General features: G+C 36.8%; 1 long non-coding RNA gene across 1 annotated transcript in view; it reads right to left on the bottom strand.

The window, feature by feature from the left end:
- LOC133644038 (uncharacterized) overlaps positions 1–16002 on the bottom strand; it is a 107543-nt gene that overhangs the window by 90185 nt on the left and 1356 nt on the right. Inside the window, exon 2 of the long non-coding RNA XR_009824723.1 lies at positions 4235–4334. This is a non-coding gene — a long non-coding RNA (uncharacterized LOC133644038). The remainder of the gene's footprint in view (positions 1–4234; positions 4335–16002) is intronic.

Genomic DNA, 16002 nt, shown 5'->3' on the forward strand with positions numbered 1-16002 from the left:
CCACAAGGCCTGCCAGAAAAATAAATAATAATAACAGATTTTATTTGTTACACACTTTTCATTCAAATAAATATAAAAGTGCTACAGTACAAACCAATATTTAAAGGCCTACTGAAACCCACTACTACCGACCACGCAGTGTGATAGTTTATATATCAATGATGAAATCTTAACATTGCAACACATGCCAATACGGCCGGGTTAACTTATAAAGTGCAATTTTAAATTTCCCGCTAAACTTCCGGTTGAAAACGCCTTTGGATGATGACGTATGCGCGTGACGTAGCCAGTGAAACAGAAGTATCGGTACCCCATTGAATCCAATACAAAAAGCTCTGTTTTCATCTCATAATTCCACAGTATTCTGGACATCTGTGTTGGTGAATCTTTTGCAATTTGTTTAATGCACAATGGAGACTGCAAAGAAGAAAGTTGTAGGTGGGATCGGTGTATTAGTGGCTGGCTGTAGCAACACAACAAGGAGGACTTACTTAGATAGCAGACGCGCTAGCCGACGCTAGCCGCCAACCGCATCTGTGATCGGGTAAAGTCCTTCGTCGCGCCGTCGATCGCTGGAACGCAGGTGAGCACGGGTGTTGATGAGCAGATGAGGGCTGGCTGGCGTAGGTGGAGCGCTAATGTTTTTATCATAGTTCTGTGAGGTCCGGTTGCTAAGTTGCTAAGTTAGCTTCAGCGTCGTTAGCAACAGCATTGTTAAGCTTTGCCAGGCTGAGAACTATTAACCGTGTAGTTACGTGTCCATGGTTTAATAGTATTGTTGATCTTCTGTCTATCCTTCCAGTCAGGGGTTTATTTATTTTGTTTCTATCTGCATTTGAGCCAGATGCTATCACGTTAGCTCAGTAGCTAAAGAGCTTCGCCGATGTATTGTCGTGGAGATAAAAGTCACTGTGAATGTCCATTTCGCGTTCTCGAATCTCATTTTCAAGAGGATATAGTATCAGAGGTGGTTTGAAATACATATCTGTGATCCACAATAGAAAAAGGAGAGAGTGTGGAATCCAATGAGCCAGCTTGTACCTAAGTTACGGTCAGAGCGAAAAAAGATATGTCTTGCACTGCATTCTAGTCATTCACTCTAACGTTCCTCATCCACGAATCTTTCATCCTCGCTCAAATGAATGGGGTAATCGTCGCTTTCTCGGTCCAAATCGCTCTAGCTTCATTGTAAACAATAGGAAAATGTGAGGAGCTGTTCAATTGACTACGTCACGCTACTTCCGGTAGGGGCAAGGCTTTTTTTTATCAGATACCAAAAGTTGCGGTCTTTATCATCGTTGTTCTCTACTAAATCCTTTCAGCAAAAATATGGCAATATCGCGAAATGATCAAGTATGACACATAGAATGGATCTGCTATCCCCGTTTACATAAAAAAAATTCATTTCAGTAGGCCTTTAAATAAAAAAATAAATGCTTAGCGATTAAAACTAAAATTTATAAAACATATATAAAAAATACTAAGACTAAAACATAATTGAAGCATAAACACAAAACATGCAAAATAGTAGGTTTCCAACAGTGTGTCTTTTTATTTTTATTTTTTTTTGTTTTCAAAAAAACTTGGTTAAAAGATTTCAGTGTATACTATAATAATGATAACTGCGCTTGTTTTGGTCACGGTAACTGTGATATGACATTTTCATATCGTTACTTCCCTAGGCAATTATAAAAGACATGGTTTGCAGTTGTGAGGCCGGTTGTGCAGCTAAATTCTCTGACACACATGTGGAGACGAGGCCAAATGTGAAATAAACATTGGCGTCAGCGTGCCTATAGCACGCTCCCTTGACACTTAAACATCTTTGGCATTGTGCTTGGCGACAACCTGAGCATTTTGGGTTGCCCCTCGGTTTTGGCAACCTAGGGCACACCTGTGCAATAATCATGCATCTGGATACGCCACAACTGTAGTGTTGTCCCGATATTTTGGTAACCGTACCAAAATTATTTAGATACTTTTCTGTACTTTTTGGTACTTTTCTAAACAAAGGGGACCACAAAAATGTTCATTATTGGCTTTATTTTAACACAAAATCTTGCGGTACATTAAACATATGTTTCTTATTACAAGTTTGTCCTTAAAGGCCTACTGAAAGTACATTTTTTTATTTAAACAGGGATAGCAGATCCATTCTATGTGTCATACTTGATCATTTCGCGATATTGTCATATTTTTGCTGAAAGGATTTAGTAGAGAACAACGACGATAAAGATCGCAACTTTTGGTATCTGATAAAAAAAAAAGCCTTGCCCCTACCGGAAGTAGCGTGACGTAGTCAATTGAAAGGCTCCTCACATTTTCCTATTGTTTTCAACGCAGCTAGAGCGATTCGGACCGAGAAAGCGACGATTACCCCATTAATTTGAGCGAGGATGAAAGATTCGTGGATGAGGCACGTTAGAGTGACGGACTAGAATGCAGTGCAAGACATATCTTTTTTCGCTCTGACCGTAACTTAGGTACAAGCTGGCTCATTGGATTCCACACTCTCTCCTTTTTCTATTGAGGATCACGGATTTGTATTTTAAACCACCTCGGATACTATATCCTCTTGAAAATGAGAGTCGAGAACACGAAATGGACATTCACAGTGACTTTTATCTCCACGACAATACATCGACGAAACACTTTAGCTACGGAGCTAACGTGATAGCATCGTGCTTAACTGCATATAGAAACAAAATAAATAAATCCCTGACTGGAAGGATAGACAGAAGATCAACAATACTATTAAACCATGGACATGTAAATACACGGTTAATGCTTTCCAGCCTGGCGAAGGTTAACAATGCTGTTGCTAACGACGTCATTGAAACTAACTTAGCAACCGGACATCACAGAGCTATGCTAAAAACATTAGCTATTCACCTACGCCAGCCAACCCTCATCTGCTCATCAACACCTGTGCTCACCTGCGTTCCAGCGATCGACGGTGCGACGAAGGACTTCACCTGATCACAGATGCGGTCGGCGAGACGGAGGAAGTTAAGGTGAGTTCGCCGGCTAACGCGTCTGCTATCCATCTCTGTCTTCCTGGTTGTGTTGCTGTAGTCCGCCGCTAATACACCGATCCCACCTACAACTTTCTTCTTTGCAGTCTCCATTGTTCATTAAACAAATTGCAAAACATTCACCAACACAGATGTCCAGAATACTGTGGAATTTTGAAATGAAAACAGAGCTTTTTTGTATTGTATTCAATGGGGTGCCAATACTTCCGCATCAACTGATTCCGTCACGCGCATACGTCATCATATTTAGACGTTTTCAACCGGAAGTGTGGCGGGAAATTTAAAATTGCAATTTATAAGTTAACCCGGCCGTATTGGCATGTGTTGCAATGTTAAGATTTCATCATTGATATATAAACTATCAGATTGCGTGGTCGGTAGTAGTGGGTTTCAGTAAGACTTTAAATAAAATAGTGAACATACAAGACAACTTGTCTTTTAGTAGTAAGTAAGCAAGCTGACATATGCAGTAACATATTGTGTCATTTATCATTCTATTATTTTGTCAAAATTATTAAGGGCAAGTGGTAGAAAATGAATTATTAATCTACTTGTTCGTTTCGGGCGGTATAGCTCGGTTGGCCATGCCAGCAATTTGAGGGTTCCAGGTTCGATCCCAGCTTCTGCCATCCTAGTCACTGCCGTTGTGTCCTTGGGCAAGACACTTTACCCACCTGCTCCCAGTGCCACCCACATTGGTTTAAATGTAACTTAGATATTGGGTTTCACTATGTAAAGCGCTTTGAGTCACTAGAGAAAAGTGCTTTATAAATATAATTCGCTTCACTTCACTTCATTTACTGTTAATATCTGCTTACTTTCTCTTTTAACATGTTCTATCTACACTTACGTTAAAATGTATTAATCACGTATTCTTCTGTTGTTTGATACTTTACATTAGTTTTGGATGATACCACAAATTTGGCGGACCGGTACTTTTCAGAGGTGGTATAGTACCGAATATAATTCATTAGTATCGCGGTACTATACTAATAACGGTATACCGTACAACCCTAACAGTCGGTCTACCCCAGAAAATGAGAAGTGCTCACTAACAGGGATTCAGACAGATTTGACAACAATCTTTGAGAGAAATACACTTTTTGTGCACATTGAAAAAAATATATATCTTTTGAGTTTAGGTCATGAAAAATGGGAGCTAAAACAAGAGTGTTGCATTCACATTTTTCTTGTCTCACCTGAACAGCGTGCAGGTAAAGCAGCCATGTGGGCAAGTCATACATCCTCTCCTGTTTGCGGGACTTCCGACAGCTGATGATATACATGTGTGCCGTATACCTGCAAAACAACAACAAAAGTATTTGTATCCAAAAAAGTTCAATTTTTTAAGATGCACCTTAAGTCTACAAATTTGAAGCCAAAGTCTCTTACTGCTTTGTGAGATTTGCCATAATACACAAGAAACTAAAGTGATGCTAAATATTTAATGTCGGATAGTGTGACTTGTAATTAATTTGCTTTGTAGCTCCCAGTCTGTTGTTATGTAAAAACAGCAATAAACCAATTGAGGTTAAAATAATTATAGTGTTTTTTTTCAATGGTACAAACACACAATCTTTCTGCAGTCGCACTGAATCTAATGTGTGTAGGTGTACCTAATGAAGTTTCCAGTGACTGTATTTTATTTTAAAAAAACAACAAAAAAAACAACAATTATGTGTCCATCTTTTGACGTTTTAAATGCTTCTTTCATTTCTTTTTTCAGCTGCCAATACTGAATGAATTGCCATCTCTTGCTCGCTCTCACTTTCTCACTCACACACACACACACACACACAAACACACACAGGCAGGCAAACACACAAGCGGCGCACTTCACAAGCGATTACACAAAGTACTGCGAGATTACATCCACCGAAAATCTGACGCCCTTTGCGGATTTAAGTCGGCTTGTCAGCCTTTCAAATACTTTCCCTTTCATTCCTTTGCATGGGTCAGAGGCTGTTGCTAGGCTACCAAACCTACGGAATTCATAAATTGACCAAAAAAAAGGTTTGGATAAATATATACAGGCAGTTTGGATAAATATATACATGCAGTTCAAGGTTAAAATGAGGAAAGCAGAAAATTAATGGACTATTCAAATAAGTGCCAAAGTTGGAACACAGGGCAACTGACTTTTCAAATGGGTTTCTGAATTTAGCATCCGTCCATCCATCCATTTTCTGCAGCTTGCCCCGTTCGGGATCGCGGGGGTGCTGGAGCCTATCTCAGCTGTATTCAGGCGGAAGGCGGGGTACACCCTGGACAAGTCACCACCTCATCACAGGGCCAACACAGATAGACAGACAACATTCACACTCACATTCACACTCTAGGGCCAATTTAGTGTTGCCAATCAACCTATCCCCAGGTGCATGTCTCTGGAGGTGGGAGTAAAAAGGTCATAATAATAAGAGGAAAATATTGTGATCTTATGAGAAAAAATTTCGTAATTTTACAATAATAAAGTTGTAATGTTAGGAGATAAAACATTGTAATCTTACTGGGGAAAAAAACATTTTACGAGAATAATGTCATAATATTAAAAGAAAAACATAATCCGATGGTTATTTTTTTATTTATTTTTTTTACAGGGAAAAAAGCTATATTAAGAGAAAAACGTTGTAATCTTAAGAGACAAAAGTCATACATTTACAAGGATAGAGTCATAATATTAAGAGAAAAATGTAATCGCCTGGACGGAAAAAATAATCATAATTTTAATTCATAAAACTACGAGGAGAAACGTTGTGATTTTATTTGGAAAAAAGTTAAAATTTTACAGGACTAAAGTGATAATATTTACAGAAAATGTTGTGATCTTTTGAGAAAAAAAATTATAATTTTACAATATAAAAAACGTAATATTAAGAGATAAAACATTGTAATTTTACTGGGGGAAAAAATATTTTACGAGAATAATGTCATAATATTAAAAGAAAAACATAATCCGATGGTTATTTTTTTGTATTTTATTTTTTTTATTTATTTTTTTACAGGGAAAAAAAGCTATATTAAGAGAAAAACATTGTAATCTTAAGAGACAAAAGTCATACATTTACAAGAATAGAGTCATAATAATAAGAGAAAAATGTAATCGCCTGGATGGAAAAAATAATCGTAATTTAAATTCATAAAACTACGAGAAAAACGTGATTTTATGGGAAAAAAGTTAAAATTTTACAGGACTAAATTAATAATATTTACAGAAAATGTTGTGATCTTTTGAGAAAAAAATTCATAATTTTACAATATAAAAGTCGTAATATTAAGAGATAAAACATTGTAATTTTACTGGGGGAAAAAATATTTTACGAGAATAATGTCATAATATTAAGAGAAAAACATAATACGATTGTCTTTTTTTTCTACATTTTTACGGGGAAACCAGTTATCATATTAAGAGAAAAAGTTTGTAATTTTAAGAGACAAAAGTCATACATTTACAAGAATAGAGTCATAATATTAAGAGAAAAATTTAATCATCCGAATGGAAAAAATACTCGTAATTTAAATTCCTAAAACTAAGAGAACAACTTTGTGATTTTATGGGAAAAAAGTTAAAATTTTACAGGACTAAAGTAATAATATTTACAGAAAATGTGATCTTTTGAGAAAACATTTCATAATTTTACAATATAAAAGTCTTAATATTAAGAGATAAAACATTGTAATCTTACTGGGAAAAAAATATTTTACGAGTAATGTCATAATATTAAGAGAAAAATATAATCCGTCATTTTTTTTTTTTTTTTTACGGGGAAACAAGTTATAATATTAAGAGAAAAAAGTTGTAATCTGAAGAGACAAAAGTCATAAATTTACAAGAATAGATTTACAATATTAAGAGAAAAATGTAATCGTCCGGATGGAAAAAATAATCGTAATTTAAATTCATAAAACTAAGAGGAGACTAAGGGGACAGCGTGGCACAGTTGAAAGAGTGGCCGTGCCAGCAACCTGGGGGTTCCTGGTTTAATGCCCAGCTTCTACCAACCTAGTCACGTCTGTTGTGTTCTTGAGCAAGACACTTCACCCTTGCTCCTGATGGGTCGTGGTTAGCACCTTGCATGGCAGCTCCCGCCATCAGTGTGTGAATGTGCGTGTGAATGTTTGTGTGAATGGGTGAATGTGGAAATAGTATCAAAGCGCTTTGAGTACCTTGAAGGTAGAAAAGCGCTGTACAAGTACAACCCATTTTACCTTTTTTTTAATTTTTTTTTTAATGTCTCTTTTTAAGAGAAAAACATTGTGATTTTATGGGAAAAAAGTTAAAATTTTACAGGACTAAAGTAAATGTAAAGAAAATGTGATCTTTTGAGGAAAAATGTCATAATTTTACAATATAAAAGTTGTGATATTAGGAGATAAAACATTGTAAGCTTACTGGGAAAAAATATATTTTACGAGAATAATGTCATATTATGAAGAGAAAAACATAATCCAATGGTCTTTTTTCTTTTACATTTTTTACGGGGATACAAGTTATAATATTAAGAGAAAAACGTTGTAATTTTAAGAGACAAAAGTCATAAATTTAAAAGAATAGTCATAATATTAAAAGAAAAATGTAATCGTCTGAATGGAAAAAATAATAGTAATTTAAAATGAATGAAATTAAGAGAAAAACGTGACTTTATGGGAAAAGTAATATTTACAGAAAATATTATCTTTTGAGAAAAAATGTCATAATTTTACAATACAAAAGTCGTAATATTAGGAGATAAAACATTGTAATTTTACTGGGGAAAAAAATATTTTACGAGAATAATGTCATAATATTAAGAGAAAAACAATCTGATGGGTCTTTTTTTTTTTTTTTTTTAATTTTTACTGGGAAACAAGTTATAATATTAAGAGAAAAACTTTGTAATCTCAAGAGACAAAAGTCATACATTTACAAGAATAGTCACAATATTAAAAGAAAAATGTAATCGTCCGGATGGAAAAAAATATCGTAATTTAACATGTCTCTTATTTTCTTTGAAAAAGGAGGCAGTCCTCCATTAGACTCTGCATTGAGGCCTTGAGGATGCTTCTATACAACAACATATTTCGGTGTTTATTGTACTCTGCAGAGGGAAAAAGGCACTGACACACGGGGGCAACATGCGGCCCTTGGGCCAATCCTCCCCACGAGATCATTTATCTGGCCCGCTATACAATTCTAAAAGAAATACAAAGTCAAAGTAAACATTTAAGATTATGATAAACTGTATAACAAGATTTTTGCATACATTTAGGAAAATGCTGCTCTGAGATTTCAGCAAGAGATGTACAAATACCTACAGTCACACACACAACAGTCTACAATCCAGTATAAGATAGGATGGCCGTTTCGAAATGCAGCAGGACAGGAAAAGCTCAAGTAAGACAGTAGAACTGATGGCTGAATATAGGCTGAACATCTTTATCACAATGGTCTATGGTCTAAGAATGCAAAATCAGACGGCAATAAAAATGTTTAAAAGCAGACATAAAGTAAGTTGACCGATGGAGACAATGCACCATGGCAGGTGTTGTTGGAACAGACCAGACTCCATCTGGTGCTGAGGGCCTGAAGAGGGCCCAGACAGACATATATTAATGCCAGAACGCCGACGTCTAGTCAGCCTGCTTGCTTGCCTGCCTCTCCGTCACTCGCCAGACTGAATTTCAATCTCAAAGCCGCCCCCAACCCCCTTTCTCTTCCTCCTCCTATGTGCACCCCATTTATTACCCCCTCAGCAAGGCATTCATTTCGACCACAACTGGACAAACACAGTGTGTGTGTGTGTGTGTGTGTGTGTGTGTGTGTGTGTGTGTGTGTGTGTGTGTGTGTGTGTGTGTGTGTGTGTGTGTGTGTGTGTGCAGTCATCGCATAAATAGTCATGTCAAATTAAATGGTGCCAAAAATGTGTTAGCTGGATGTTGCAATAATCCCTTTAAAGGACAAAAGCACACACATTAAAACACCTTCGTATTGATCAAATTATTAAGAACTTAATATTTAAACACAATATATTTTGGCAATTCCACAGCATCATTTTTTATGTTTATAGCAATGAGATTGATTTTAATGTATCTTAAATCTTTAGAACTCACTTGTCCAAAAAAGTTTAGTTTTTTTTTTTAATAAAGAGGTCCAATTATGATTTTTTTTCTACATGTAAAACACTAATGTGTGGTCTACTTTATAGAACAAGTAATGGTGGTTTTTTTGGTCACAATTTTGCATGGATTATGTTTTACAGACCATCTTTAAATCGCTTTCTGACTAGTCTCTTCAGGGTGCTGTTTCGTGGCCGGTCTTATTTACCTTAGAGAAAAATCTAATTTAAAACATTTGTATGCTCGTACAACACTTACAACCTTTAGCATATCTGTATGTGGAATTAAATTATGGAATGGATTAACCAAATAAATCAAACAAAGCACCAATATGATACAGTTCAAGAGACTGTTCAAACTACAAGTGTTCACAAAGTACACAGAACAAGAATTATGATGAACATCTTGAACCCTTTTTTTTTTATTGAGACAAAGATTATTTATGTATTTAATATGTGTTTGCTTACTATGGTATATTATTTATTTGTTCATTGTTCTGTTACAGAGAACAAGGAAATTGGATAAAATTGCTATGGTATGAAAAGGGGTAGGATTAAATAAACTCAGCTTCTTCCTACTCCTTTTCGGACGTGCTGTAATGAAACTGGAAATGTGTGATGCATTACATTGTATCGTATGCATGTTCCAAATAAACTGAAACTGAACTTCGACCGTCTTCTTGTCAGCCATGTTGTAATTTGTAGCGCTTCACAGTTCGAACTATACACTACTTTGTGGTACAAATGGCAACAGCAAAGGGAGCATGTGCATGTACGAGACAATCTGCCCCGCAACAAGATAGAAAGGAAATAACTGACTTGCGCAAAGCTCTTTGGGTACATCTGTACCATACATGGTAATATCCGCATGGCGATATTATACAAATATATACTTCCTCTGGGTTGGAGGAAGTATAAAAGCAAGATTGTTTTATAAACAGCTGTGCAATGCCTCCATGGTTTAATTTTAGATTTTTGGAAATTATGCAGATCCCAAATACACAAAAACAGGTACTAATAGGTGAGAAAATGTTGTTTTGCATAATACATCCCCTTTAAGTGTGAACATTTTACTTTATGGCACTATATAGGTGAAATATGCGCAAGTTGATTTTTAAATGCATAATTTATATATTATAGTCAAGGTTTCTGTGGTTTATCCGTCATACAGTGCTTAATATAAAATCCCCTGAAGAGCAGAGAAACCTGCAAAACAGGCTTGTAGGGATGAAATAGCCTGTTTTTTCCTAACCTAACGTAATTTATATATTATATAACATTGGTGTTACTGGATGATTTTTAGCTAACACATTTTTAGATAACATTTTGGGATTAAAATCTTGTCTATTTTCTTTTTAACGGGAAATAACATCAGTGTGATGACAGTGTGAATGCTTGTTTCACAGAATTCACATATTCATGCAGGGCAAGTAACATAACCCTATTTCTGTCAGCACTGACAACATTTTCATTGACGTCATTAATGTCAAAGCTTTTTTTTTTTTTTTTAGCATTCACACATTTTGACAAAAACCTTGGTGTTTGTCTTTCAGCATGTACGCGTTATTTTTGTTGAATAATGACTGCCAATATTTGTTTAATACTATTAGTGTCAATATCAGTATTCAGAAGTATGGTAACAGTGTGAATGCTTGCCTCTTTTCATACTACTCAGGCACACAATGAAAATCTAACATTAGCAAGCGCACTATTTTGGCTAAAACAACCTCCAGCTCTATTAAACGATGTGGCTCACTGAGGTGATGCTACAGTGTCACAATATACATAATTGTCTATGGTAAATGTGTAGCTCTGTAGAAGCAAAGGGGCTGTATAGCATGTTTAAAATTCAACAGGTCCTTATAACACAATAACACCCAGAGCAGAACCAGCAAGAGCTACTTTTCAGCCTCAGATGATAGGCAGCATCATTAAAAAAAAAAGGTGGCGCTGCATGACCCCAGCCTCTCTCTAATCTTGCCTCCAGAATCTGCTCCTGTACATCACTCACTCACAGACACCCACACCAGCAAAACGTATATATATGGCACAACGTCGCATGGATGCTATGTTAAGGAGTGGTTTGGACGGCGTCCTCCATAAAGGAGCCTGAGCCTCATGCAGGTTTGACTCCCTGGATAGACTCACATTATGGCAAGGCACCTATAACTTCCCTTAAAAGCATCACATGCAAGAAATTAAGCTTTGCGTATATAGGACTGTCTCAGAAAATTTGAATATTGTGATAAAGTCCTTTATTTTCTGTAATGCAATTAAAAAAAAAAAAAGTCATACATTCTGGATTCATTACACATGAACTGAAATATTGCAAGCCTTTTATTATTTTAATATTGCTGATTATGGCATACAGCTTAAGAAAACTCAAAAATCGGATCTCAAAAAATTTGAATATTTCCTCAGACCAAGTAAAAAAAAAAAGATTCATAACAGCAAAACAAAATCAAACATTTGGGAAAATGTCAATTAATGCACTCAGTACTTGGTTGGGAATCCTTTTGCACGGATTATTGCTTCAATGTGGCGTGGCATGGAGGCAATCAGCCTGTGGCATTGCTGAGGTGCTATGGATGCTTCAATAGCGGCCTTTAGCTCATTTGCATTATTGGGTCTGGTGTCTTTCAGCTTCTTCTTCACAATACCCCACAAACTCTCTATGGGGTTCAGGTCAGGGGAGTTGGCAGGCCAATCGAGGACAGTAATGCCATGGTCAGTACACCAGTTACTGGTGGTTTTGGCACTGTGGGCAGGTGCCAGATCATGCTGGAAAATGACAGCTTTTCAACAGATGGAAGCATGTAGTGCTCTAAAATCTCTAGAAGCGTCTTGACTTGGGCTATGGAAAAGAAGCACTGGACAGTTGCAGAGTGGTCCAGAGTCCTGTTTTCAGACGAAATGGTAAATAAATGGTAAATGGTTGTACTTGTATAGCGCTTTTGTACCCCTTTTTAAGGAGCCCAAAGCGCTTTGACAGTATTTCCACATTCACCCATTCACACACTGATGGCGGGAGCTGCCATGCAAGGCGCTAACCAGGACCCATCAGGAGCAAGGGTGAAGTGTCTTGCCCAAGGACACAACGGACGTGACTAGGATGGTAGAAGGTGGGGATTGAACCAGTAACCCTCAGATTGCTGGCACGGCCACTCTCCCAACTTCGCCACGCCGTCCCCAAAGCAAGTGACTGCCTCCATGCCACGCCGCATTGATGCAGTAATCCGTGCAAAAGGATCCCCATGCAACCAAGTACTGAGTGCATTAATTGACATTTTCAAATGTTTGATTTTGTTTTGCTGTTATAAATCTTTTTTTTTTTTTACTTGGTCTGAGGAAATATTCTTAATTTTCTGAGATACGATTTTTGAGTTTTCTTAAGCTGTATGCCATAATCAGCAATATTAAAAATAATAAAAGGCTTGCAATATTTCAGTTGATGTGTAATGAATCCAGAATGTATGACATTTTTTAAATTGTTTTAATTGCATTACAGAAAATAAAGAACTAATTTTCTGAGACAGTCCCGTATGAAAGGACAAAACATGTACATTTATTTGCTAAATCCTGGAATCTTTCACTGTATCACGTGTAAAACTAGATGCTGAGATGATATTATAGATGTTAAAAAACAAACTAGACAGCAGGCAAAACTAGAATTTCACAATAAACTGCAATATCAAGAGTAAGGAAGTGCACCTTGGCCTTTTTCTAGGTTCAAAGGATTTGACCGAGGTGGGTGGGTGGGTAGGTGGAGTGGTGGAGCACGTGACTGGCACCTTGTGGTCCAATCAGACGCATTTCTTTGCAAACATCCATGCACATTTCGTTTCTAGCACGTAACACGACACAGTGGATGGAATAATAAAAATGCATGCACAATCCTGCATGAAGCACCTCCTCCACGGGTGTCACCTCTCCCCTGCACGGTGTGCAGGCACACACAGAGTAGCGCCATAATCCCCCCCTTTTTTGGGGGTATTTTGCAGGGGTGCTCCAGTCCAGGTTCCACCGGCTTTACAAAAACACATCCAAAAAACGGGACTGCGTGAATGGGGGGGAGAAAAAAAGGAGGCGTATCTTCTCCATGCGATCCACGCGGCGTGATTCCCCCATCCCTCCATCATCGCTGCTTCCATTCCTCCCTCGCATGGCGGGGCGTGACGACCGCGGGATTAGTTTCTACATTCGGTTCTCTAGCTTTATGATATTGCATAAACTCATACAGCTAGATAACCAAAGAGAAAAACTAACCCACATCTCTTAAAGGAGCCGCCGGCGCCATGCAGGGCTTGCTGCGTGGCGGTGGTGGTCACATGGAGGGAGCCATTGCGTCCCCCCCCACCCCCCTCCCTCTCTCCCGCAGCTCTCCCTCCCACTCCCACTCCCACTCGAAGCATCAAGCTGGCGTTCAATGACGATTATTACTACACGACTTTATGACAACCTGCACGGATGAAAGGGGGTTAGTACAAAACGAGGAATCGCAGGTGACGTCATGGAGGCTGACATCATCAGTGGCGTCATCACCAGGGCACGAGTTGCCCACGTGGAGCATGTCCAAGGTGATGCTGATGACGTCACACACACACACACACACACAAAGATAATATGACGTATATTTAATGTATCCACGCTTTCTCTTTAAACAAACGCAACAAACAAATATGTTAAATAATACCTAATAAATAAATGTCCAAACATTATAAAAGAAACCGCATTAGCACTAATCACGGCCAAACTAGTGTATATAGTGTAAAGTGTTTGAGTCATAAGTAGATTAAAAATACACATTTTATAAAAAATTGCATGTATTGTTATTTTGTCTTGCATGATGCTGGTCAACCCAAAAAAAAAAAAAAAAAGTTCCACCTGACTTCCATATAGAGCGGGTAGTTTCTGACCTCAAGTCCGGGCTGGGAGCCTCCCTCCCCGGCCTTAGACAGTCGTAATGGCCGATAACTCACGCGGTGCATGGTTAGTGCAGAAATGATTGAAAAAGACAAACCCCTCACAACGAAACGCACTTTCCAATGTGTGGTAGGTTTAAAATAAATAAATAAAATGTAGTTACAATTAAAACAAATGACACATGAGGGTGGGGTGCCTGCAACAAAGCGGGTGGAAGAGGAGACACGCTATAGGGAGGAAATATACAAGAGGCCTCAAGGATGGTGGATATATGGAAAATAAACATGCAATTTTCAGTTATGTGTACGAGACATCTCCAGACAATTCCCTACTCACTACAAGAGTGTTGATATTACCTTCCTATGAATATGCCTTATATCAAGACAGAGAGAAAACAACTTTACAATTAAATGACAACAAAATCACACACTCATTCCAATCCTCACATTATCTCCTCAGTAATATTTTGAGTTTGAGTTTATTTGGAACATGCATGCATACAACATGATACATCACAATTTCCAGTTTCTCTATTCAACATGTTCGAAAAGGAGTAGGAAGAAGCAGAGCTTATTTAATCCTACCCCTTTGCCTTTACATAGCAGCTGCTAAAACTTTGGTTCACTTCCTGTTCTCAATTTATTCACAATATACTCCATCAGTAATAACAATAAAAATAAATAAATAAATAATAATTAGTGAGGTAAATTATATTTCATATGGTGAGATGTGTAAGATTATCTTGAAAACGAATGGATGGATGAAATGAATTCAGAATGTTTATCATGGTTCTTCTTCTTTGTACTTTGTAAACACTTTAAGTTTGAAGAGTTTCTTGAAGTGGATCATATTAGTACATTGTTTAATTTCTTTGCTTAGTCCATTCCATAATTTAATTCCACACACTGATATACTGAAGGTCTTAAGTGTTGTACGTGCGTACAAATGTTTTAAATTACATTTTTCTCTAAGATTATATTTCTCCTCTTTTGTTGAGAAGAATTGTTGTATATTCTTGGGTAGCAGATTATAGTTTGCTTTGTGTATAATTTCAGCTGTTGTGGAATGTCAGTATTTTTGATTCAATGAATACAGGGTTTGTATGTTCTCTATATCCAACATTATGTATTATTCTAACTGATCTTTTTTGCAGCACTGTTAATAAATGAAGTGTACTTTTGTAGTTTTTTCCCCATATTTCTACACAATACCTCAGATATGGTAACACTAGCGGGCAGTAGAGAATAAAGAGCCTGTAATAAAGAGCAAGCACATTAAATTAAAAAAATTAAGGCTTAAAAAGGCATTTTTATGTTGAGAAATATGTGGGTTTGTACGACATGTTTTCAAGTGTTCAGTAAAAGTTGAAAATATAATTAAATGTTAACACATCACAGTCATTTACACATAATTTTAAATTGAATTATTTAAATGTTGACAGTTCTATACAAGCTATTTGGAACAAAACAATATAGGCCTTTATGAAATATAAATAGTGAAAAAATATCTTTAAAAGTGAACGAGATATATACGCACCCTACGTCACATCCCATTAAATAATCAGTATATAAAGCGTGATACACGCCTTAATTAAAGTTGCGTTTTTGGTTTTCTATAATCAAAATAATTGTTCCTAAAATGTAAAAACGTCTAAAACTGAGGCCGACGTGTTGTCAGCCTTTATAGAACTAAACGACCACTGTCCATGGTGCTGAAATGTAGCTCTGTAACAGACATCCGAAAACAGTAATAATGTAATATACACAAAATGTATTATTGTATAAACTAGCTGTAAAGATGTAAACACATAAAAGCATGTTTTTAATTAAAACATTCAAATATTAGACCTTTTTGAAATTGAATCAGCAAAAAACGAAACTTGATGTAATAAATGCACTCTTCTAACTGGATTGACAAAAGTTTAGAAATATCATTCCTAATGGATTGTATTT

Source organism: Entelurus aequoreus, linkage group LG27 (genome assembly GCF_033978785.1).
Source record: "Entelurus aequoreus isolate RoL-2023_Sb linkage group LG27, RoL_Eaeq_v1.1, whole genome shotgun sequence".
In the NCBI taxonomy this organism is placed as follows: domain Eukaryota; kingdom Metazoa; phylum Chordata; class Actinopteri; order Syngnathiformes; family Syngnathidae; genus Entelurus; species Entelurus aequoreus.